We start from the raw sequence: 25,212 nt of genomic DNA on the forward strand, positions 1-25,212 counted from the left end.
TATTCATATGTCTCCTTTGGAAAAGAAGATATTTTCTTTTAATGGAAATTCTTTTCTGAACAATATTAATAGTTATTCCATTCTTTTTTTTTTTTTTTTTTTTTGGGGGGGTGTGGGTTGGTGGTGGTGGTGGGTGGTGGTGATGGTGGTGGTGGTGGTGGTGGAGGTGTGCAAATCCTGAACACAACCAAGTTAATTTTCCTTCTCTAAGCCCCACTTGTATCAAGTAATGTAAGTGTCAAGGAATTAATATGCATGAAAGTGTTTTTGATAAAGGTCACTGTCCATGTGTTTCACCTTACTTATATACTAAAGCTGATAAAACAGCCTTATTGAGTTGATCATCTATTGAGTCTGGTCTGATGTAAAACCTCTCTGTAACAAAATAAGGATGACTTACCTCTGAATAACAAAAATTAAGAGTTCATTATTATGTAAGCAATGAAGAAAATAAGCATTCTTGGGTTTAGTACATTTTCTAGACAAAAATCTACAACAAAACAAGTGCAATGGTTTAAAGTAGGAATACAGATAATGGCAGTTACTGTTCTTATTTATGTCCAATATCATGACACCTGGAGCTGGTATTACACATAGAATGATCTCATATTTCTCAAATTGTGGAAATTCAAAACTGAAGCACTCAAACAATTGCATCATTACATCCCAGTGATATGCAATAACAATATTCTTCCAGTTAGACGAAAAACAAGTGGGTGTCTGTGGTCCACATCACATTAATTAGATTTTAAATAAAAATATCTCCCTATCTCTCCTTTCTATAATACAGTTCCAGAAGCGATAGTTTGGCTCAAAAGTTAAAGTGATTTTATCCAAGAGGAAAGCTAAGATAGAAGCTCCTAAGAAGCATCTTGGGACCATGCTTAAAGACTTGTGATGATCAAATAGCTAACAAATGAGTTTTTCTTTTGTTCAGCATTCCAGCTGTAGCATTTTTAAAATAACTTTACTGCAGTTTTTCTATCTTGGAGGCAAAGACTTTTCAGTCACACCTGTATCTCTTGGCAGAGATTTAAAAAGTAATTTTTCCTAACTGTGAAGATGAGCATGCTTTAATTTCTTTAATTTTGTAGTAGAAAGCTAGTCAGAAGAGAAAGTTTAGATAGAAGCTTTAAATGAGCAGTATGAGAGAGAAGGTTTATTTTGGTATTTAAGATAACGTGTTTTTTCTTGGTTCAGTACTAAATGCAAACAGTTCTGTTTGTAACATGACAATCACCACGTTATGTGCAGTAAAATCTGTATTTATGAACACAAGTTTATAACTGTCTATCTAAAAATTCATTATTCCAGTTTTCTCTATTGAAATTTAGACTGCCTTGTAATAGCCTATTCTGCAAAATGGCAAGGTGGTTTACAAACCAAGAAACTAAGCAAGTCCTCCTGAATCGTGAATCCACTGGTTGAGTTGAGCCTATGCTTTCAGTCATTCCCCGGTGACCAAAATAGGTAGATGCTATGAATTGCTTACTTAACAGAAAATTAGCGGTACAGATATTGTTGAACACCTTTACCTATAGCAGTTGCTTTTTTCCATGACTGGACTCATTAAATGTCCCATGCCACCTGTACCCAGTGCTTTTGTACTGTTAGGTTAATCCACTTTGATTAACCTGACACACACAGAGGTGTTACCACTGGGGAATCAGGATGCCCATGTGTGTGGCCACCATAAATTCAGAAGTGCAAAGATTGAAGGGAGAGGTAATAACTGATCAGAATAAGTGGTACAGTTAGGAAAAAGAAAAACAAAAAAACATGCAGGAAAAGCAACCTTTGACCCCATCTCCTCACACAAGTCCTTTTTCGGTTGCTCTAGAAGCAGACATTTTCTTTACAAAAACTCGTCTTATAACAGATACCACCTTTCTTGGCAATTCAAACTTCCTTAAATGCCCCAACTATGACAGCACCAACAATACCGTAACACTGTTATACAACATAGAAGAATTTCTGTGTTTAAAATCCCCACTCTAGTTATCCTGCAGTAGTTTTTCTTTGACCACCATGTAGTGCTCTTACCCCTTGAAGAAATGAAGATGAACCCCTCAGCCACTGCAAACATCAGATATATCAAGGCTTTTCATAAAAACGAATGGAAGAAGAAAGGTTAAGCAATAATTGTTCACAAAGATACATGCTCTTTCCTGACCCACAGATGTACTGTGTAGGAAGCATGAGTGAATTGCCAGGCAGTAAATGAGAAGTAATATCAGCGTGAAAGGGGCTTTAACTACATTGTTAGACTCCATTTTGTTCAGGCTTAATATACATGGATAGATACACTAGATCGTCTAATATATTACTATGTACTTGTGCTTCAGAGCCCTGCAAATGTTTAAAACCTTATAAACACTCTTAAAAATGACTATTGAGTTTCACCAAGCAAAATTAATCTGAGTTTTAAAGCAGCAAACCACAAAAATGTTTCTGCATAATTTCATTGTAATGTCCTTGTTTGCTTACTTTATGGCATATTTCAGTGTACCAAATAGATCGTATCATAATTTTGACATTCAGATCACACAGCTGTTTGATAAACAGCTTCTTCTTTACAGAGACTACTAATTCTCCTCTTTTTCACTGTATTGACCATCTGCCCCTTACTTTATTACTGACTTGCATCCCTGTAGCAAAAGTTCATATTGCTTACATGGAAAAATAATAACAGAAATGTATTCAAAATATCTGCCTAAAGTTAGCTGTTGGCCACTATAGTTAAGCAGCTGGAAATAAGCAATAGACTCAGTCAAGTTCAGTCTGAGCCAAAGTCTTTGAGTCAACATACAGATTCTCATTAACTTTAGTTGCCTTTTCAGATCTGTGTTCCATATGTATGGCAATTTGAAAACTAAAAGTATTCTGTGAATGTATCCTATATTTACTTTGTTTAACTTCCATTAAAATTTTATGCACAGTTTCAGAACTTTCTTATATAAATGTGTATGAATTATATGCTTTCATTGTAGGTTGAATTAGGAAACTAGAAAGAAAATAATTCATGATACTGATCCTGAGCTTTTCAAGTAGGAAACATTTAAAGACTATTAAAAAATCAGAATACTATAGAGGAAAATGGAAAAAGAGTAGATATTAATGAAGCAGATACTGCATATTCTGGGTCCAGATGTAGAATGGCTCTGGTATTTATTTCCCCAGTGTTTGTTTCTGAAGTGAAAGTGTAAGTCTTAATAGTTTGTTTTAACCCTCATGTGTAATTAAAATTGCTAGTTGAACATACAGATATGGACTGTATGTATATATGTGTATGTCTGTGGATAGATATATGACTATACGTCTATGCACATATATACTGTAAATGTAGTTTTGTAAGACTGTGTATTCAATGTGGGTGACTAGAAATACCCAAAAATATTCAGGGAGAACCTAGTTGACAATATTAAGCTAATTTTCTTTAGAAACCATCTTTTATTTGAAAAAGGTTGGTCTCCAATCTCGTGAGATATGGTAGAAAGCAAATGAAAGAAGAAAGTTGTGCATTAATCCAGTGAGCCACCTAGTCCTCTACATAAATATGTATGGAATCACAATTTTTTCTTTTAAAAAAAAGATATTTCCTTCCTATTGTCAATATGAATCAGAAGTTTAAAGTTGATTGAACAGTTATTTCTATCTGTTCCATCTTTCCATTCCTACATAGAGTGATCTTTTCCATCTTTCCATTCCTACATAGAGTGATCTTATCTTGAAAAAGCAAGATTGAATGGAAGGATGGGAATAACTCTCCTAAATCAACACTAATTTAAGACAACTGTAGCAAGAATGCTTTTGGTCTGTCTTGAAATGAAATAGTTTGTCTGTTAAAGGTAGTGTAGCAGCATATAAAATCTGTCAGATTACACTGCATTCTGAAATATCTCAATCACAGCTTTACAAAAAACCCAAACAGATTAAAATGATGTAAGGATGTTCTTGAAATTTTAGTTCTGAACATCCTGATTTATTTTTGAATTTCAACCAGAGCTTAAAAATTCTGGGTGGAGGTGTAGGGATGGGAGTGTGTGGGGTGGGGGTGTATGGGGGTGTATGTGTGTGTGTATACAGTTGATAACTTCGGAGGAGTTCTCAGGCCAGGGGAACCTCAGGGGAGCCTGGAGAGCTGCCCAAAGAGAGCTTGGGTGGCTGCTATCCAGGTGCCAGGCTGCAGGCTGTGTGGAGGGACAGGACGGCAGCAGTGAGCACTCCTGTGAGAGGTGGAGGAACTCCTCCCGCTTAGTGACAGAGCTCCAGGAGGAGGTGAGTGGGTTGAAGATTATCAGGGACTGCAAGAGAGAAAGCATTAGACTATTGGAATCACATTTCACTTTCCCTGAGATAAATCCAACAGGCAGGCAGGACACATGATATGGAGGATTCCCTATCCTCTCTCTGCCCGGCTGAATACAGTGACTTGAGGGACAGGGAACAATGGTGACAATTTCCTGCATGACGAAGCAGGTGAATCTCTTTTGTTACTGCCTCACCTTCCCGGGTCCCCGTGTATAACAGGTATGAGGCTCTGCAAGTGGAACTGAACAATGATGAGGACGATAATTCATCTAAGCTTGGAGGTTTTGTTGAGGTTAAATTGGCCCATGCCTGTGTCTAAACTGCTTCCATAAGGAAAAGGAGATGGGTCATTGTGATAGAATAATCTTGTCTGAAGGGAACGGAAGGCCCAATAAGCAGACCAGACCCTCTCAGGGAACTCTGCTGCCTCCCTGGAGCCTGGATTAAAGATGTGAAAAGAAAGCTTCCTACCCTGGTATGGCCCTCAGATTTTTATCTATTGTTGATTTTTCAGGTAGGCAACAAGAAGTCCAAAGGCAATCAAGAGAAACTTCAGGGCCTTGGGACAACTGGTTAAGGGATCAGGAGCACAAGCAGTGTTCTCTGTCCTTCCAGTTGCAGGGAGTGGTGAGGGAAGAACCAGGATGAGCCAGCAGATCAACACCTGGGTCCAAGCCTGGTGTCAGTGGCAAAATTTTGGCGTTTTTGATCATGGGTCAGTTTACACAACACCGGGCCTGCTAGACACAAAGTATACCTGTCTCAAAGGGGGAAAAGGATCTTTGCACCGGAGTTGGCAGGGCTCATTGAAAGAACTTTAAACTAGCTGTAAAGGGTGAAAGGAATAAAACTAGGCTTGCTAGATATAAGCCTGGAGGTGTCATGCAAAGGAGGGACACATGTCCCATCTTTGAGGGACAGTGTACTTGCAAATTCCTTTGGACTGCTGTCTCAGTGGAGGTAGAGGATGGAGTTCCTTGTGACAGCAAAGTTGCAAGCATTGTTGATATGTTAGAAATCATGGAAGCACCAGAGAATGGTCACATAGGAATTAGGGGTTTTCCCCTCAAAACACTGGTGAGATCAATAGCCCAACTGAAGTGCATCTACAGCAATGCACACAGTATGAGCAATAAACAGGAAGAACTGGAAGCCATTGTGCAGCAGGAAAAGGATGGTATAGTTGCCGTCGGGAAACATGGTGGGATGACTCACACAACTTGAGTGCTACAATGGATGGTTATAAACTCTTCAGAAGGAATAGGCAAGGAAGGAGAGGTTGTGGGAATAGCTCTGGATGTTAGGGAGAGTTTTGATTGTCCAGAGCTTAATGACGGTGATGATAGGGTCAAGTGTTTACACATAAGAATCAGGGCAAAAGCCAACAAGGCAGATATCATCACGGGAGTCTGTTATAGACCACCAAACCGGGATGAAGAAGCAGATGAAATATTCTATAAACAGCTGAGAGAAGTCTCACAATTGCTAGCCCTTGTTCTCATGGGGGACTTCAACCTACTGGATGTTCACTGGAAATACAGTACAGCAGAGAGGAAAGAGTCTAGGAGGTTCCTGGAGTGTGTGGAAGATATCTTCCTGACACAGCTGGTGAGTAAGCCAGCTAGAGAAGGCACTCTGCTGGACTGTTTTTTGTGGACAGAGAAGGATTTGTTGGTGACATGCTGGTTGGAGGCTGTCTTGGGCTTAGCAATCACAAAATGACAGCTTTGATTCTTGGAGAAGTAAGGAGGGGGGTCAGCAGAACTGCTACCTTAGTCTTCTGGAGGGCAGGCTTTGGCCTGTTTAGGAGCCTGATTGACAGAGTCCCTTGGGAGGCAGTCCTGAAGGGCAAAGAAGAGTCTGGAGAGGCTGGACATACTTTGGGAAGGAAATATTAAAAGTACAGGAGCAAATCATCCCCACTTGCCAAAACACAAGCTGGTGGCAAAGAAGACCAGCCTCTCTGAAACAAAGAGCTTCAACTGGAACTCAGGAAGAAAGGAGAGTTTACCACCTTTGGAAGAAGGGGCAGGCAACTCTGAAGGGTTACAAGGATGACTTGAGGTTATGCAGGGAGAAAATCAGAAAGGCCAAAGCTCAGCTAGAACTTTATCTGGCTACTACCATAAAAGACAATAAAAATGTTTCTATAAATACATTAGCAACAAATGCAGGTCTGAGGAGAATGTCCATGCTTTATTGGATTCAGGTGGGAACATAGTAACAAAGGATGGGGAAAAGGGTCGGGTACTTAATGCCTTCATTAATAGTGAGACCGGTTGTTTTCAGGGTAGCCAGTCCCCTGAGCTGGAAGCCAGGAATGGGAAGCAGAATGGAGCCCACATAATCCAAGGGGAATGGGTTAATGACCTGCTGCATCACTTAAACACATACAGGTCTATGGGATTGGATAGGATCCACCCGAGTGTACTGAGGGAGCTGGCAGAAGGGCTCACTGAGCCACTTTCCATCATTGATAAACAGTCCTGGCTAACTGGGGAGGTCCCAGTTGACTTAAGTTAGCAAATGTGATGCCCACCCACAGGAAGGGCCAGAAGGAGGACCCAGGGAACTATAGGGCTGTCAGTCTGACCTCGGTGCAGGGAAGGTTATGGAGCAGGTCATCATGAGTGCCACCACACAGCATGGACAGGACAACTAAGGGATCAGTTCTAGTCAGCATGAGTTTATGAAAGGCAGGTCCTGCTTGACTAACCTGATCTCCTATGACAAGATGACCCTGCCTAGTGGATGAGGGAAAGGCTGTGGATGTTGTCTACCTGGACCTTAGTAAAGCCTTTGACACCATCTCCCACAGCATCCTCCTGGAGAAACTGGCTGCTCAGGACTTGGACACACGCAATTGATGATGGGTTAAAAGCTGGCTGGATGGCCAAGCCCAAAGACTGGTAGTAAAATGGAGTTACATCCAGCTGGTGACTGGTCACAAGTGGTGTTCCCCAAGGCTGAGTACTGGGGCCAGTCCTGTTTAATATCTGTATTAATGATCTGGACAAAGGGATCAAGGGCACCCTCAGTAAGTTTACAGGCAACACCAAGTTGTGGGGGAGTGTTGATCTGCTGGAGGGCAGGAAGGCTCTGCACAGGGATCTGGAAAGGTTGGAGTGATGGGCCGAGGCCAATTGTATGTTCAACCAAGCTCAGTGCTGGGTCCTACACTTGGGTCACTACAACCCCATGCAATGCTACGAGCTTGGGAAAGAGTGGCTGGAAAGCTGCCTGGTGGAGACCTGGGGGTGCTGGTAAACAGCCAGCTGAACTTGAGCCAGCAGTGTGCCCAGGTGGCCAAGAAGGCCAACAGCATCCTGGCTTGTATCTGAAATAGAGCACAAGTCTTATGAGGAGCAGCTGAGAGAGCCAGCATTGTTTAGCCTGGAAAAACGGAGGCTTAGAGAAGACCTTGTTGTCTCTATAATTACCTGAAAGGAGTTTGTATCAAGGTGGGTGTCAGTTTCTTCTCCAAGTAACATGTGATAGGAAAAGAGGAAATAGCCTCAAGTTGTGCCAAGAGAGGTTTACATTGGATATTAGGAAAATTTTTTTCACTGGAAGGGTGGTCAAGCACTGCAACAGGCTGCCCAGGGAAGTGGTTGAGTCACCATCCCTGGAGGTATTTAAAAGACATGTAGATGTGGCAGTTAGGGACATGGTTTAGTGACAGACTTGGCAGTGCTAGGTTAACTGTTGGACTTGATGATCTCAAATGTCTTTTCCAACCTAAAAGATTTGATGATACTACTAATAATTATATCTAAAATATGCGACGTGTAGCATAATATATATTGGTGCATTAACATTAATATGCTAATGCATATTTTTAGCATTCTTTTCAAAATAATTAAAAAATCCAAACCAGAATTTTACACTACTTGGTGATGACAATGAAAAACACTACATGGGTACAGGAGGAGGGGAAAAAACAATATCCCTTCAAAAGGTTTCAGTTTCAATATGAAGTTGCCACCTCATATAGGAATTTTCTTTTCCAAGTTGTGTATTAATTTCTGCAGGGTTTCATGATTTATATAGTCTGCTTGAATACAGTATAGCTGTTACTGATTATGGAGAATCTCATATTCCAAGTGTAATTGAGTTTGCAGATTTATCCTGTATCTTCTATCATGATCAAACTGGTAGTTTTAGCCAAAGAACTTCACTGCAGTCTTTAGCTATTTTTCATCACCAATTAATTCACTCTGTGCAGCTATGGAGAAAACGTCATGGTGACAAATGCTCACAGCACTTTACAGCTGCGTGGTATCGTCCAGACAGTTCTATCATTTTGGTGAGTTGCATAACTGGTAGAATTATACCATCCTGAGTACAAGGTACAGAAGTAGAAACAGCAAGAGGCATAAATTCTCTTGGGTAATATGAGAAATGGGAGTCCCTGAAAAGAAGAGAAGAATGTGGACAAACCCTTGCACCAGATGATTGGAAGAAGGGACTTTCTTAGTCAGTAATTCGAATCACCTAGTAAGCACGATTTCAGTTTTATAGCCTAATCAACTCCCAGTGTTAGAACCAGCCAGTTTCCAGTCTCCAGACTGGAAATTAAGTAGTTTATGGCAAAAGCACCAGAAAACAGGCTTCCATGGAGCAACTTCATGCTGAGTAGCCTTCCCTGCACTGTAAATCAAAGTGATTGGCACCTGGATTTGAGCCCTCAGGTTAATCCAGCTCACTAAGCCACTATGTTATCAATCTTTCTCCACACTTCTGTATATTTATTGTATTTTTAATAGAAGTACACCACTTTAAACATCTGTTACAACCTCTAGAATTTAAAGGTGAAGAACAGTGTGGTTGTTCCTGCAGTAGCAATGTTAGATATTCCTTATACATTTGTGTCCAAATAGCAAAGCTGACTTCGGGAATAAGCAAAATAGTTCCCTAGGGTGTCACTGATAACAGCGGTGAAATGGTGGCTTAATGTGAGTGGAAGAGTCCTCCAGGTTTCACAGCAGCAGTCCCTGCTCTGTGCACAGCTTGTGTTGGTTTACTTAACTGGCAGAACAGCTTTTCCAGATGCTAATATTTGGGCAGTGAGGCCGGTCAGGCTCCTTTCTGTTAGGAGGAAAACTGTGACTGCTGCTGGCATCCACTTCCATTTGGTAGCTGCTTCTGTTCTTGGACCCCACCTGCTAAGAGAGGCAGTACATCAGTGAACTGCACAAATACTGGGAAAGGGATTATAGTGATAGGTAAAGTGTTTTGAAGCTGACTAATTTTCATTGTTTTCCCAGACCCTCACTAGCAAGATTTTGTAGAGAGGGATATGTTGTTTTCAATACTTGGAAGGGGCATCGATGCAATAGATTGTGAAGCCCAATGCGGTTTGTGTGCAGTCAGGAAGGTTGTGTGGCCACGCCACTCCAAGAACACCAGTATTTGTTTTTCCAACCCTGGCACAAATTTCCCTGGTGAGATATCTAGTCACATGTATATATTGTTGACTTTTTATATTTATATATTGCTGAGGTTACTTTTCAAGTATTTTCTCTGAAGTTTGAAAGGCCTGATTTTTCCATTTTTTTTTTTTTCAGGTGGATTAATTAACTGCTTCACAAATTGGCTCTTCAATTTTGGCATGCCCAAACATAAAGTCTGGCAAGGTGTTTAGGAAAATAAAGTTCTTAGTGCCTTCAGTGATATCTTATCTGACATATAGCCTACCCACAGCAAGTAATTAGCTTTGTTAAATTTCAAATTTTTATTTTTGGACGTTATCTTCAAACTATAAACTCATATACCTCTTTCTAGTGATATTTCCTCATCAGAACAATTTTCTATGTTCATTAAATGGTCTTGATTTTATTTATGAAAAAAGAAAATGTTCTAATATATGTTGCTTTCTACTCAGATATTGATTAATTTTTTTTTTAATCTTTGTTAGATTTACTCTTTAAAATGAGTATGAAGTAGTACAAATTTGATTAAGTAAATAAATCATCCTAGTTTCCTTAATTAACTAGGACTATAAGTTTCATGTATTTAATTGTGTCCACTCCCTTTTATTTACTATGTTTTAAAACTATTACCTAAAATACAGTTTAAGTTTCTCATTCTTTATGCAGCAGCTGAAACTCAGTCAAAATATTGTAACGATGTGAATATTTTGTATTACATGCAGTAAATGTTATCAATACCTCAATTTATTTAGGACTACAATCCCTGAATTATGGAAAAAAAAGAACTCCTGCTGAATGAGTTTTGGAACAATCTTTTCAGTCCCTTTTTATGTAAGGAAATAACTTCCTTTCTTTACTTCTTTCCTTTGTTTCAGGACACAGTCTTAAAGAAAAACATAAGATTGTCCTAAGCCTGTATGAGCACTTTGCATCTTTCCTTCCTACCAATTAAAAAAACCCACCACCAACAACAACAAACAACTTGGTTTAATTGATCTAAGTATAGATAATATTGCTTTTTTACATTATGGTTTGGTTTTTTTTTTTTCAATAGTATCAGGCATAGCAAACCCCATGGAAACAAGTGCAAAAGGTCTTTGATGAATTGTTATTTCAACTGCATGCATTACCAGTTTCAAAATGCCTGTTTTTATGCAGGAACAACAAGCATTCTTCTATGTAAGTTAATCAAAGAAAGGAAAACATACTACAATGCAATTCAGATACCAAAGACGTAAAGCTTCTGTGGGGAACGTTGCACTGCTCACACATAAAGTGTATTAAGACAACTGATAATTTCACTTAAAGTTACAGGTTACTTAGCTTTTCTAGAATAAGTAATTTACTAGAACTGAAGTTTTACCTTTTTTATTTAACTCTGAAGGCTTCCATTGTATGATCATTTAAAGAACACTAACTTTTTTAATACACTGAAGAAATTTGGTGAACATAGTCACCTAGGTCTCATCTCCAAGGTCAACTCATGCTGAATTTCTGTAGGTGGATATGTCTTTCATTTATTTGGAATGAAAATGTAAGTATATAAGGAAAAAGTAGTCTCCTTAGTACTCTGGAATAATAATGAAAAAGCTATGATGATGCTTATTTTTGTTTTTCAAAAATAGCAGTGAAAACTTTATGTTCAAGGGGAAAAAAATAGTCTTGTGCTTCAATTTAAATGAAAGACTAGCTGTCCAAGACTGACAAATCTTGTATTTCATTTTTTCTTTGAATTAAAAACTTTTTTTGGTATCATTGTCTACTGTGATGGACACTGTTCAACATGTCTTGAAAATAAAAAGCTTGCAATCTACAAAAATACTATCTGTCATCTATTTTACTTATTATACCTTTCAGCTATCCATTTTTCTTCAAAATGTGACCTTCCTTTTACCCCTTCTACCCCTCTCTGCAACTGTTTGGAAAATCCATGGCAAGACTACAATAACCAGCATGAAGCTTTACACACTGTGAAGAAGAAAACATTTTGATAAGGAAATGGATTTCAATGTCAGCCTTCTAAGAAGTGGTTGTAGACAAATTATTTGAAAGACTATTGAAAATATACAGTCTTCATAGAAAGATACATTGCTCCCCATGCAAGGCACAGGAAATGGAATTCACATGTAGTATTGAATCGACTTTGCTGTCATTGCAATGTTTGACCCTGCAGTAAAACAAAATCAGTGCCCAACTGTCCAACGTGTCTAGACCTTGCTGAACTTTTCAACCAAAACAATTATATTTCTCCTTTTCTATTTTATTCTTTATTTTCCAACATAAAACTCTGTGACCTTTTCTGTCAGAGCAACTCATTGAAAATGGCAGTATGAAAAGTGCTTGGGCCATACGGAACCTTCAGACCAAAACTATAATAAATCTTGTCCTTTTCTGCTTGTTTCCTAAGTCAAATCTCTGCATTATTATTTTTAGCCAATTGAAACAAAAATTTAATCAATGATCAAGAGCTGGGCAACTAAAGAAATGTCAGGATAGCATAAATATCATATTGTTGCTCTATTAGCTTAATGGTTTTTGGATTCTGTTTGAAAGCTGCATGGCAATTCAAAAGATATCATTGCAAGTTATGAATACACCACTTTCGATTACTTCTAGTGGCACAGGATATATCAGGTGGAAACAGCTGCAGAGAGTAAAATCAGGATGTGGATATATCTTCAAGAAGAAGTTTTTTGCTGCATTAATTTCAAAAGCTGTAGGGGCTGCTGAGGTGGGTTTCACAAGAAACAACAAATGCATAGCTGAGATCACTTTGATCATGTCATAATCTACCAAACATACAGACAGAAATCTGTTAAAGAGTGGATGCAGCAACAGATGCAAACACAATATGGACGAGTTTCTTCCGTGTCTTTCCACATTCAGTTTGCTTACTGGAAAAGGTAGTAGGATACATGTGATAAAGAAAGCTGAATTTCTTCTGAAGTCTATCTAGACATTTGCTAAATTTGTGTAATATCAGTCCCACAAATTTACATTGCAAGGACCCTTTTCTTCCAAGACAGTTTTGTTTGATGAAGATCAGCTGTTATCTCTGATAATATTTAAGTTGAATTCCCAGGCTTATTCTTCTTATTTCCTGTTCTTGAGGCTAGACTGTCACTACCAATCTTCTCTAGCTCCTCCAACTGTTTAAATATGAATTCCCCCTGTGTCTTGGCATTTGGAGATTTTTTTCAAGTAATATTGTCGTCTCAGGAGAATGTGGCTGGAAAGAAAAGAACACAGACTTGGCTAAGAAATATGTTACTCGCAGAGACCTCCTTCACGAGACTGTGCAGTGTTTTGAAAAAGCCCTCTGTGAGTCAAAGCCTTTTCACTCAAAATCCTCAGGAAAGAGCTTTTAAACATTTCCATAGATTTTTGTTTTACTCATGTCTCTTTTTGCAGAAAAAAACCCCTCAGTTAATTTGTGAAGGCAAAAGACTGAGAGTTTTGTTATCTCGTTATCTTCTGTTTTCTAACATTGAAGAGGACTCCTTTGATTCTTTTCAAAGAGGTTCTCGTATTGTACATATTTATATTTAGATTATAATTTCGTAACTGTTTGATTTGGATACAGTACGCCAGGAGCAATCAGCAACCAGAATAAAAATCCATGCTGTATAACATTTTGATGGCAGCCTTGCTTTTCTACACTTTGTTTTCCTTCTTACTAAGAATGTGAACATTGCAAACAAACAAATAAAAAGTTAAGTTGAAATCAAAATGACTGGAGGGCGAATTTGACAGCAGCTTTTAATCTGAGCTGGAAAACTGTGAGATTTAGACGTGAGAAGACATTGTCAGTTGTACCAAGTAAGGAATTATTTAAAACCCAGATGAATTTCTAAGCATTTCCTAGTTTTGGTAGAACACATCAAGTGTTCCACAGCTATTTTGTTGCAATTGGATGGGAAATCTTTAAATAACTAAAAATCTGTTTTCTTTCATAACAACAATTATTTTGTTGATGAACTCTCAGGTGATTGGAAAACTGCAAATAATCAAAATTAATATCTAATCTGAAGAAATAGTTTGCATGGTCCTGATTTAGAAATGCAATGCACATATTCTGGGCATTACACTTAAGTTTTAGCAGGTCAGAATGGACAGAACCATAGAAATACTTTCCCTGAGAATGTGTTTTCCAGAAGTCTATGATTTTGATTTATGCTTAGCTTTATGGTGATGATTTTGAATCTACACAAATAAAATTGTATTTTTGTATCAGAGTTAAAAAACATTTTTGAAAAGGCACTTCCAAGTAGTCATCTCACAAAGACTAGCTAGAAGCAACTCTATCAACAGTATATGAATTTTAGTTTGCTATTACTTGCCTCTAGAAGACGTCAGCAGGTGCTTTGCAGATTGTTTTTCCATTTAGTAATGAAAATGTTTTAGTAATATCATTGGAAATGTTGAACAATTGATGACCTATAAGAGTCTATGTAAATGAACTTGTAACTTCTTTTCCTGGTTATTTAAGGCATTTTGAATATCTTTCAAAATATCTTTTGCAGATTATCTTGAGAGAGTTGGGTCAAGTGTCATCTAATTTTAAATCAAATCACTTTCTCTAAATTCGTTTGAAGTTAACATCAACAGTAATGCCAATTTCTTCCAGATGAAGTTCTGTTTCAAGCTGGATTCTGAGGAATCTAGGTTCTGGAAAAATGTCCATATAGAATGACACACATAGATCTAAGTTAAGCAAAACAGTAACTTTGTCCTGCTTCCAAAGCCTGTTTCTACTGTAACAGCAATATTGCATCTAGTTTTGGTGGGGATCATAAACAAAATCCTCAAGCTAGAAATTTGAGAATTACGGCATAGTGCCTATTTCCAGAACTGTAATTCATAATCGAGATGTCTCTAGGAGACAGGTACACTCCATCAACAGATCTGGGTACAAGATTTACAACACCTCAGGCTAAACAGGCAACAGAAAACTCTGAAGAGGGATACTCAGGAAATTTTCCCTCTCTCTTTGACTTAAGCACCTAAACCTAGGTCTGAATGAGGTGCTTTGTGAAAATGGTATGCATAACCCCTAATTGCTTTTGAAGCAGACAAAAAGCAAAAAATTCATATTTGTCTAATCCTTACAGGCCTGGGGCTTATAAACATTCCATGTTGATAGTTTCACGTATGCCCAAGAAAGTTAAACAAACCTTATATCCGCTGGAGACATAGTTCTTCAGACCTGTTAAACTCTACATGGCAAAAAAGACCACTGGAACGGAGTCCTTTGCCTTGGGCCTGGAGCAATGAACTTGCAAGTTTCATTAATGAAAACATAGATGGTTTCCAAAACTCCAGAGCACTGGAGCTCTTTATTCAGCTCACTTTCTTATTCTGAACAACAGAAGGAAAAATTAAGTACCTAACAAGCAGAAAGTCCCAGACTATCAACAGCAAATTCAATGGAAAATTTAAATTACTCGTTGTCAAAAATTTTGATACCTGGAATAGGAAGGTGTTAATATTTATTTTCTGACTTTGCAGAAAAGCTCTAGTAACTTACATTCGTGTTTTCTTGTTCAGTTATCTGCAGTAAATTTATTCTTTGCCTATTTTTAGCTTGCCACACATATAGGAATAATTTCCATTGGCTTTATTTATAACTTTTGGACACAAAGTAGACGTAACCAAGATGCAAAGAAATTAGAAGAGAAAAATACAAGAAGTGTTAGGCCAATAGCTATTATGCTATGTCTCAAATGTATATATGTTGTCTTTTTCAGTACTGATCATTTTATAAGGACCGATAGCCACTTGGAACTAGTCTTTCTTATCTAAAATCAGTATTTTCCTTTTATTATCTGAAAAGTAACCCTTAGACTGCTGAAAATTGTTCTGAGAGAGTGATCTTGAGACCTGAACTTTCAGAGGAGTGTTGTAACATCTGATAAGAAGAGGCATTGTCAGTCAACCTGGTTTGTATTTTTGCTTTCATCAATTCTATGAACTTTATACCTTCTGATTATTAATACATAAATATAAGTATGTATTTAGAAATATTCATAAACACACTTTCAATAATATAGATTCAGAAAAAGCCAATTCTATAATTAATACATTAATATATGTATACATATGCAATGTATAGTCTATCCTATCATGTCATCACAAGAACCTACTTCACTAATCTATCGATTATATTATTTATTCCATTAGGCATATATATTTATGCCTTTCTTAATGCAAACAAAATGTGTGTGAAACATCTGCAGTTTTCTGTTATTAAAAGGTATAGCGTGTCCTACTACTTTTTTCTGTGGATATTTTTTTCGGCTGAAACTTTGACATTTGTCCCTTCACAAAATCACCGGGACAGGTGATAATCACTGCTCTGAAATAGCTCAGAGAAGCTGGTTGGAAGGTTCCCAAGAAGACAGACATCATGTGGTAGCCAAATGAGCATTTTGACATCAGTTATTAGATCACTTTGGAAATAGAAGAAGCCAAAGACTTGGCTGCATTGTGCTCTTTCCAGTATGAGCTGAAGGATGATGCAAAGCAAATGTAGACCTTTGAAGATTAATTCTGATCTTTTAAAGGAAAACATGTTTTTCTACACAGCTTAATGCAGCAGTTTATTGGTGCATATTTTTGTTCTGTAAAATCTGTTTTTGAAAGATTAGTACATACAGTACATAATATAAAACACTTAATATTAAGGACCAGTAAAAGATTTTAGGAAGAGAAACTTGAAAGACATCCAGTATGAACTGAAGTTTCGTTTTGCATGATCTGGTTCTAAGGCTGTCAGTTCTTTGTTGAATGTGTTGCTGCATCCTTTAATGCAGTATTACAAATATTTCCATAGTGCTTGACTTAAAGACTTCATACTATTCAAGGTATTCTCCACTGCAATGTAGCAACATGCACTACATTATTAAAATAAAGCACCATCCCTTGAAAAGCTGCCAGCTTAAAACAAAGAGAATGGAAAAAGAGGTGAATTAAAGACTGAAGGTCAGAGTTCAAAGCACAAGTCTTTATATTTTCAAATGTCTCATTTTAGTGCTTTTAAGAATAACCAAGAAGACAAAAGTTTTAATGATGATGGTATTTTTAAGAAAATGAAGATATTAAAGAAAAATTATGAAGCTGAGGAAAAGAAGACCATATTTTTGTCTTGTTCCCATATGCTTTCTTGGAAACATAAGCCATATGATAATATTTCTGTTCCATTTTTGGCTGAATGCACTTTTAAAAGTTGATACTGCAAATTTTTAAAAAGGCTATTTTGAATGTGTTTCTTATGATGGTCCGAACATGTCACATTGCAACTGATCTTTTGTGAGGACTAATTTTAGATTTCTTTTATCACCTGAATATGCCTCAGAATTAAATTTATATGGAAAAAATAGCAAATAGAAAGTCATACACATGTTCCAAAAAATAGAGATGGAAAATATTTTCTGATATTCACCTATCCCTAGTGAAGAGAAATACAGCATGTAAATTTTAAGTGGTGAGAGGAAATCTAGAAAGAATAATATTATCTTTAATTCTGAAATACACATTTTATCCTCTGAACTACCAGCTACTTTGGGAAATCATGTAATTTTAAAATTTATATAGGATTTTGGGAAGGAATGTTGGAAAATAATAAGAAAAATTTCATTATTTATAAAATGAAAAGCCTAAAAAACCAATGGAACTTTAAAGGAAAACAGGTTTTATAGAATTCTTCCCTGTGAAGCTTTGCTTTCATATTTACATAGATGAAGACACTCAGAGCAAGGACATGGACAAATTGCACTTTTATCTTGATACTTTGCCTTGCAACGGTTCATACCCAAACAGAATTCCTCAGACACTAACATCTGGTTTTCAAGATGAACATTGATTATTTATAGACTTAAGCTGTGAAATCAAACTAAACCATAGGCTTTCACAAAATGTTTTTCTAGTATGGCTGAAATTTTGCCTGCATGATTGCACCAAAAGTGTTTATAATAAAGAGCCATAGGCAAGACTGAAGATATAATTCCCATAAATTGGTGGTTTAAAAGTTAACCAAAACACTATTCCCATTCTTATTACCTGCTGTGGTGAAGACATTTTCATACTGTTGATTGTTTTTCAATGTTTTTTTTAAGGGAATTAACTTAGAGCTGGTTGAATCCTATAAAATTACTTCCATAAGAATTCTTTTAAGTTGAAAGTCAAATGCATCACATATTTTGCATCTCCTATTTGTTATCACTGTTTTCTTCTGCTCTGTGTGATGAAATCTATTTACTTTTCACAACACTTTAGTTGGAAGCTTTTCTAGGTAAGAGCTGAACGGAAAGAAGAGACAAGCTGTTACAAAAGCTGCTAGAAATTGCAGCAGCTAGAGATCAAATTGATCTGAGTAAGACAAGAGAATACAAATCTTTCTGAATTTAAACAATGATCTTCCATCTTCATCTTCCACAAGGGGGTTCAAATTCTTATCTTTGACTTAGAGGTGGATGAGATATAGTGCAATTCAGAACTCCAAACTCTGAGGTCAAGATACTTAACCTTGAGCTCGCTGAGAGAATAATCAGGTACTTCTGATGAGTCTGGCAAGGCTGACACCTGGTCTGTGCTAAACGTGAAAACTGGGGAGAACTTTACTTCAGAAAGAGTTATAAAACAACAGAAGAATAAAGGCTGCTGCAAGTGAGATGTTAAAATAGTACTGTCATAAAAAATGTGTTCAGATAAGAATATGGAACAACTTAAACAGTAGCTTGTGAAGAGTTCATTGCCAAGAAAAAATAAAACCCAAACAAACCACCAAACAAAACAAAGAGAGATGTATTTATTCTTGGGGACGAAAAGGTGACAGACATTCCCAGTATGTAAGGCAGGCAATTAATCTTAAGTTTCTGTTAGGCACCACCATTGCTGGCAGGCTAAGAAGTACAAAGAGAGGTCAGAACTCCCCTTGAGAAGGAGTACTGACTAGGTTTAACCACATTGATAGCTGCAGAGTCCCATATGGTTGCAGGAGCATATCAGATGGAGAAAAGGGGAAAAGGGGCAAATTAGTAATACCAAAAAAAGTTTGCTATGAATTTGGCCCCTTTCCTGTGTTTTATGAACTATACTTTTTTGTTTGGTTGGTTTTGGGTTTTTTGTTTGGGTTTTTTTTTTTTTTTTTTTTTCTGTGCTTTTGTCATTTTGACTGTTTACTAGGTACCGCATATAGAAAAGGTCAGAATTCCTGTTAAGAAAATTTCTGTGCGAATTAAGTAGGAAACTTTTTTTTCCAAGCAGTTGCAAAACTCAAACTCAACCTTTAAAAAATGCAGAATGACAAGGATCAGGGAATAAACAAGATCATGTCCAGAAACAGAGCTGTGTTTATCACCAGCAACTCTTTATGCTCCATTAGGAGAACCAATAGTTCTCAGGTCCAGACTCTCCTTTTTTCATCTGTGCTTAGTGGTAAAACAAATGGCACAATTCTCTTTCTTGCTTTCCCCCCATTTGGTAAGTTAACGCTTGCAGATCAGAACAGGTGAATATTTCTGATTTGTTTTGGTACAAAGGCAGGCCAATTACCTTAAAACAACAGTCTGCACTAATGTGACTGATTTTGCATGGAAGGCAATCAAGAAAAAAACGTTTTCTACTGCACAACCTGAGCTCTGTGGAGTGGAGCCTCTAAAAGTGGCTAATTTCTGGGAGCAGTAACATTTTTAAGCACTCCAGCTAGATTTGAAACAGGTTCTCTCACCACATACCTAGCTGAAGGAAGTTTAGCCCTCAGAAAATCTAACCAAAAATATTTCTTTATAAAGAAAGTGGTTTGTTTTTTTTTTACTCTTTTAAATCCTGATGAATAATAAAATCAGTAAAAAAAGGTTAGTTCTTCATTATTCTTTGTGATCTCTTTTACATAGTACTTGGATAAAGGACTAAATTACCACTGGTGGCATGGTTCCATTTGTCCAGCAAATACAAAATTGCTAAATGCATTCATAGTACAGCAAAACTGATCTTCAATGCAGATCTAAAGGAGAATGTTCTGTTTATGTTGTGTTTAGAGAACATTTATCATATAGTAGAAGAAAATCAGAAGTTTTTCTTAGCATTGTTGTTCAGTGTCTCATTAAACTTATAGTTTTCTGCTAAATTAAGTAATCAGTTTGAATACTGAAAGCCTATCCATCACTTTAGAAGTTACATTATGTTTGGGGAAAACAAACTGTATTCCATTTAGAAGTAAGCTTTCTCATTAAAGGCATAAGTCAATTTCAGTTTTTTAGCACCTGAGAAGGAAAACTTTTCCAAGCATACTGAATTGTAGTAATCATCTAAGATATCAGACTACAAATATAAGTGTTAAATTCTTTTTTGCTTTGAAAAATTTAATATGAATCTTTGTCATTATAAAAAACTGCAGGTTTATACATGGGAAATGAATTGCTCATTTAAAGGCAAAACACTTACTTATTTCTTATTTAGAACGTATTTTCCTTAGTGGAAAAGCTTCCAAAATAACGTGGTATCAGGTGACTAGCACATGATTTAAGGGGGCATTGCCTAGTTTTATAAATATATGTGCTTAAAGGTTTTTAAAAATGATAGTAAAACCCACTTAAGCACTACCTATTCTTCTTTTTCATTAAATATATATTTTTATAAATATTTATCCTTCATGGTATATTTTCCTTGTGTTCAAATTAATATACAAATCTTTTACAGGACCATAGACTCAGTCAATACTTAATTCAGTACTAGATATGTGCTGAATTGCGTGATATAACTCTATTAATATCTTTGATTTCTTTTTTTTTTTTAAAGAAGCAAGCAGGCTTGTGTTATGGAAGATAAGGAAGGAAATATAGTCACTTGCTGCAAACACATTGTCACTGTTTTATAAGGGCAGTTTTTAAACACCAGAGATGTTTTTAGTGCATATAGAATACATGTGAAAATATAGTACTTCATATAGGTTAAGATAATAAACTTAGTATCAGAAACTAGTATTAAACTAAGAATAGGAAAAGAACCCTTTCACATGAGCAAAAAAAAGTAGTTCCAGTTAATTAAATTCTGACTACCGTGGAGAATTGTTGTAAACCGGGGAAAATGGATCTTTATGCAAGGACCAGTGTGGCACAAACACATTCCACTGATTTCCATAAATTTGTACAGAAAACATTGTAAAACCAGAAATGTGTTGTACTGCATAACAAACTGTGTATCATCTGCTAGTATTAGCTTAGTTTTTAAATAAAATGTTCTCCATGTCCGTGTCTTCTTAATGCTTGCTTTCTGCTAACATTCCAATAACAGATTTTCTTCCACGAGAATAATCAGAAAAAATGAATCAGCTTTTACATAGCTCCCTTCATGAGAAAATCCCAAAGCACTTCATAACTCTTTTGGGAGACAGAACTGTATTTTATTCCTATTTTACAGTAGCCAAAATGGAAACTGGGGAGTCAAATGACTTATGTAGGGTTACTTCACAAGTTTGTGGCTCTATTCCTCTAGTAGAAGCCAGAGATTACAAATTGTCTGTTTTTCAACTTTTCAACAAAAAAAAGTGCTAGCTTCCTTTCCTTCTGTCATATCAGATGAGCAAGATTTGCACGGACATATAATTTAAACAAACAAACAAACGCACGCCCCTTTTCACTGTAAAAGAAACAAAATATATGCTAAATGAAAAAGTTCTGTCTCCTATTTTGGGACACTTGGAAAATAAACAGGATCCATAGTGTTTCTTCCCAGTACCTAAAAAGTAAGGCTGTCACAAAACATGTTTACATTCATTTCCAATCCAAACCCTGCTTTAAGAGACTCAAGTGTCCCCAGTTCACCTAGTAAGATGATACCTTAGCCCCTGTACTAGGACGTTCTGGATGAGAACCTTTCATCATTTTCCCGTGACACTGCTTCATTTGCTAAAGCAATAATGATCATTAAGCATTCACTGGAGAGGGATGTAAGCTTCATTGTTCAGATTAACATAGAAAATTAATTCAATTTTTATTATTCTTGGAAGGGGTACGGGAGCTATAAAGAACCTCTAATTCAGTACTGATAAAAAATAAATTCGGGAACTTCAATTGTTACTTGTCAAATTACAATCTCAATGTCCAGACAGCTCTTGGAATAGATACGTTACTCCCTTATTAAAGCAAACTGGACCTCAGCCCAAGTTTGGGGTACTTTCTAGACCATTACTGTTTTGAAGTAAGGTTGGTACTGGAGCCCTATTATGTCAATCAAATTCTGCTCAGTGGTGTGCTCAGTGAATTCTCTGTGAAAAGTTCTCAGTCAGCTGGGAGGAACATTTTCTTTTGCTTGGGGCATAGGAGTGCTCACAAGGGAGATATCAATCCCAGGCATGCTCTCTGAGCCCATACTGTGACTTTTAGCCTTGTCCTTGATTTGAATCTGTTCTTTTATGTATGTTAGAGTAAGACAAGCATGCCAATGAAGTCACAGAAGGCAGCAAATTGGTCTTTAGCTCTGACTTTTCTGTACAGACCTCCATTTCTGTTGTAACATGCATGCTCCTCTGAACTGGTGTGATCATGCATTGTCAGTTACTAATTTTATGTCTTGTTTATGAAATCTAATAATGAATTAAAGTTTCTGTTGGGCCTGGAGGTCAAAATCCCACTATCTTTGTGTTGATCTAGTTATTCAGTATGAAGAAGTCCAACATAATAAAAATAACAGTCATCAAACGCCAATATCATATAGTTAACTGTTTAATTTTTTGTAAGAAAGTTTTAATTTTTTCAATGGTAAGTAGAACTGTAATATTAGACACTAATTACACACGGAAAATACGAAGAACTTGAGAATAAGGGAAAATAAGCATGAGGTAAAAAATTCAATTGTAGAAATTTTTATTATCATAGCAGTGGTATTATGAAATAGAATTCTCCTTTAATACAAATGGTATTAAGGTAGTTGATCTCATTTTTGTCTTCAGTTTGGTCACTCCAGTATTTACATACAAAACAATTGGCCTACTTATGTTGTAGTATTGGAGAACAATGGGTTTGAAGAGGAACGTAGAAATGAGAGCTATGTAAGAGAAAATATATTCCCTGAAATCTTTAGAATCCCTATACAATATCATAAAATTTTGATTAAAATGTTCTACATTGGAGTGTAATTGTAGAACAGTAGCTAGGAAAAGAAAACAAAGATTTAGACACAATCTGTTTTAGCCTGAAATTCAGCAATTTACCCACAATATTGGTGGAGTCAGGCTGTTATTTAGCAGCAAAACATGATTTGTTTACATTCTTTTTCTCATTTATTAGGCTTTTTGTTTGTATTCTTTCTCAAAAGTCTAGATGCTAGGAGTCACGTAAGTTCTGTGATTGTAAACAATACAATGAAATGTCATGTTTCTCTGAAACACATCTCAAGAGTTATGTAGATAATTTCCTGTCTATCCCAAGGCTTCTGTGTGCTGCTTGAAAATGTATACATATTCAGCTCTCTTAAAAATTGTTTGAAGACTAGAATTGTAAAATAAAACTCTACCTGAATAACAGGAGAGAATCCAAGATGCTTCATGCACTTGCAAAACGCATTTATTCTTCTTTATCATGATGCAAAAATGGAAAATCCTGCATTCTCCCTAAAACGGTTATTCTTTCGAACTCCTATGCTTTGAATGATTAAAAACTTGGAACCAATTATAGCTCAGAATGCAAACTGACTTTTTGTTTTTTCTTGAAAGAGAAGCCCCCAAACCCTGGGGGTTGGGCAGGAAGGGAGAGGTCAGGGCCCTGACACGTTCCTAAGAGGGCGTTGGAAAATTCACTTACTGCAAAATGTCATGCCTCCTTAGCTCTGTTAGTGAAGGTGCAGTTGGGTATAGGCTTGGTAAACTCCACTGTTACCTCTTGTCCACCAGTCTGTAGTACCAACAAAAAGGAGGTAAGGTACAAAACAGGCTCTGAACATGCTTTTTGCTGTGAGAAACCCTGCAGCTATAGGCCATGTGATAAAAGAGGATGTGAGAAAAGCTAGATGGTGGCAATAATCAAGAAGATATTTAGAAAGGCATAATAATGAGGAATGCAAAAAAGGGCAGAACAGCAGCACTGATATTACAAAGTACATGTCAGGTTTGCATGACAGTAACTACTAAATAACTGATTTATCCTGGGCTTTACAGTGTATGTGATACGTGTTATTAACACCTCTGATCCATACTATTTCTCTTGCACACTGTGATTCATTCCTTGGGCCAACCTGACTCCTCAATTGAGATATGCCATCTGTTGTAGGTATCCTTTCCAGCTTGCAAACTATGATACTGGTTTGTAAGACTGACATTTTCTTACACCATCTCATATTTGGGAAATACACAATGATGAATGTAATTTAATATAGATTTAATCACAGACACAATCATACAATTTCACTGGATAAGTTCAACAATGTGGAGAATGATGACAACAGTAGATTAAAAAATAAAACCTTTCTGAAAGAAACAAAAGAAGAACAGCTCAGAACAAATGGACTTTAGAAAAGGAGAAACTCCTTTTGTCTGAAACAAAATGAAAAGTTATAGAAGGTGATTTTTTTCATTTCAGTTCAGTTCATTTAATTTTGAATAATGCTTAATAATCTCAAAACTTTGGCTAATATACCCTCATATATTTGAATATAACTTCAAAGACATGTATTTAAAAATATTAATATTTATGAATATTTTTTACATTTAGAGTCACACATTTGTGAGCACTACTTGGGATGCCTTCTGAGCCATTTGTATTCATAACATTTTTTTAGATGAGACCACCAAGAGACTTTGTTGGCAGATCAGGACATAGTGAAACTACAAAAAAAAAAAAAAAAGTCCTATCAGAGATACTTTCCTTCTTCTCTCCCAGCTGTCTAAATGTCTCTTTAAGGTTTTAGGATACAGAGAGCTTTTCTTTTCTCCTTGACAGCTCAGCCATACAGAATCCCTCTCTTTACTGTTCCCAGTTCTGCCAACATGAATGTATAGCTGGCAATGTATAGTGAGTTCCATTACTTCAGACTGACTTTCTAAATGCCAGTCCATCATTTGTATGTCTAGCATTTTCAGTTTGGTAAAGGCCCATTAGTTTTTTCTGCTTTAAGAATCTCAGGCTTCAACAAGTCAGATATTACAGTAAGAATTAAACATGAAAATATATCCCTGAAGAATATGACCTGAATATCTGACCTAAGTTTTGTGTTAAGGTCCTTTAAAATTAGGTTTCCTCCATCAGCTCAAAGTCATTATCAGTAACCTTATGCAAGGACCTGCATCATGTCATCAGCAAAAAGAAGCAAGATGAAAACTTAGGATTCCTTCCCTACACACCATATAGCATAAATGGGACAGGTAAGTCCTTTGACTTATTTGGTGATCCCAGTGTAAGAACAGGTGACATGCTGACACACCTGATATCAAACTTGCTGGTGCCATTGACTTTTTAGAAATTGCTTTAACAATTGG

The 25,212-nt window shown here is 36.6% G+C and overlaps 1 long non-coding RNA gene across 1 annotated transcript in view; it reads left to right on the top strand.

The window, feature by feature from the left end:
• LOC119156644 overlaps positions 1-22,723 on the top strand; it is a 33,087-nt gene extending 10,364 nt beyond the window's left edge. The window contains exons 2-3 of the long non-coding RNA XR_005107254.1: positions 9,651-9,653; positions 22,707-22,723. This is a non-coding gene — a long non-coding RNA (uncharacterized LOC119156644). The remainder of the gene's footprint in view (positions 1-9,650; positions 9,654-22,706) is intronic.
• The last annotated feature ends 2,489 nt before the right edge of the window (positions 22,724-25,212 follow it).

The sequence above is a fragment of the Falco rusticolus genome, chromosome 1 (genome assembly GCF_015220075.1).
Source record: "Falco rusticolus isolate bFalRus1 chromosome 1, bFalRus1.pri, whole genome shotgun sequence".
Taxonomy (NCBI): Eukaryota; Metazoa; Chordata; class Aves; order Falconiformes; family Falconidae; genus Falco; species Falco rusticolus.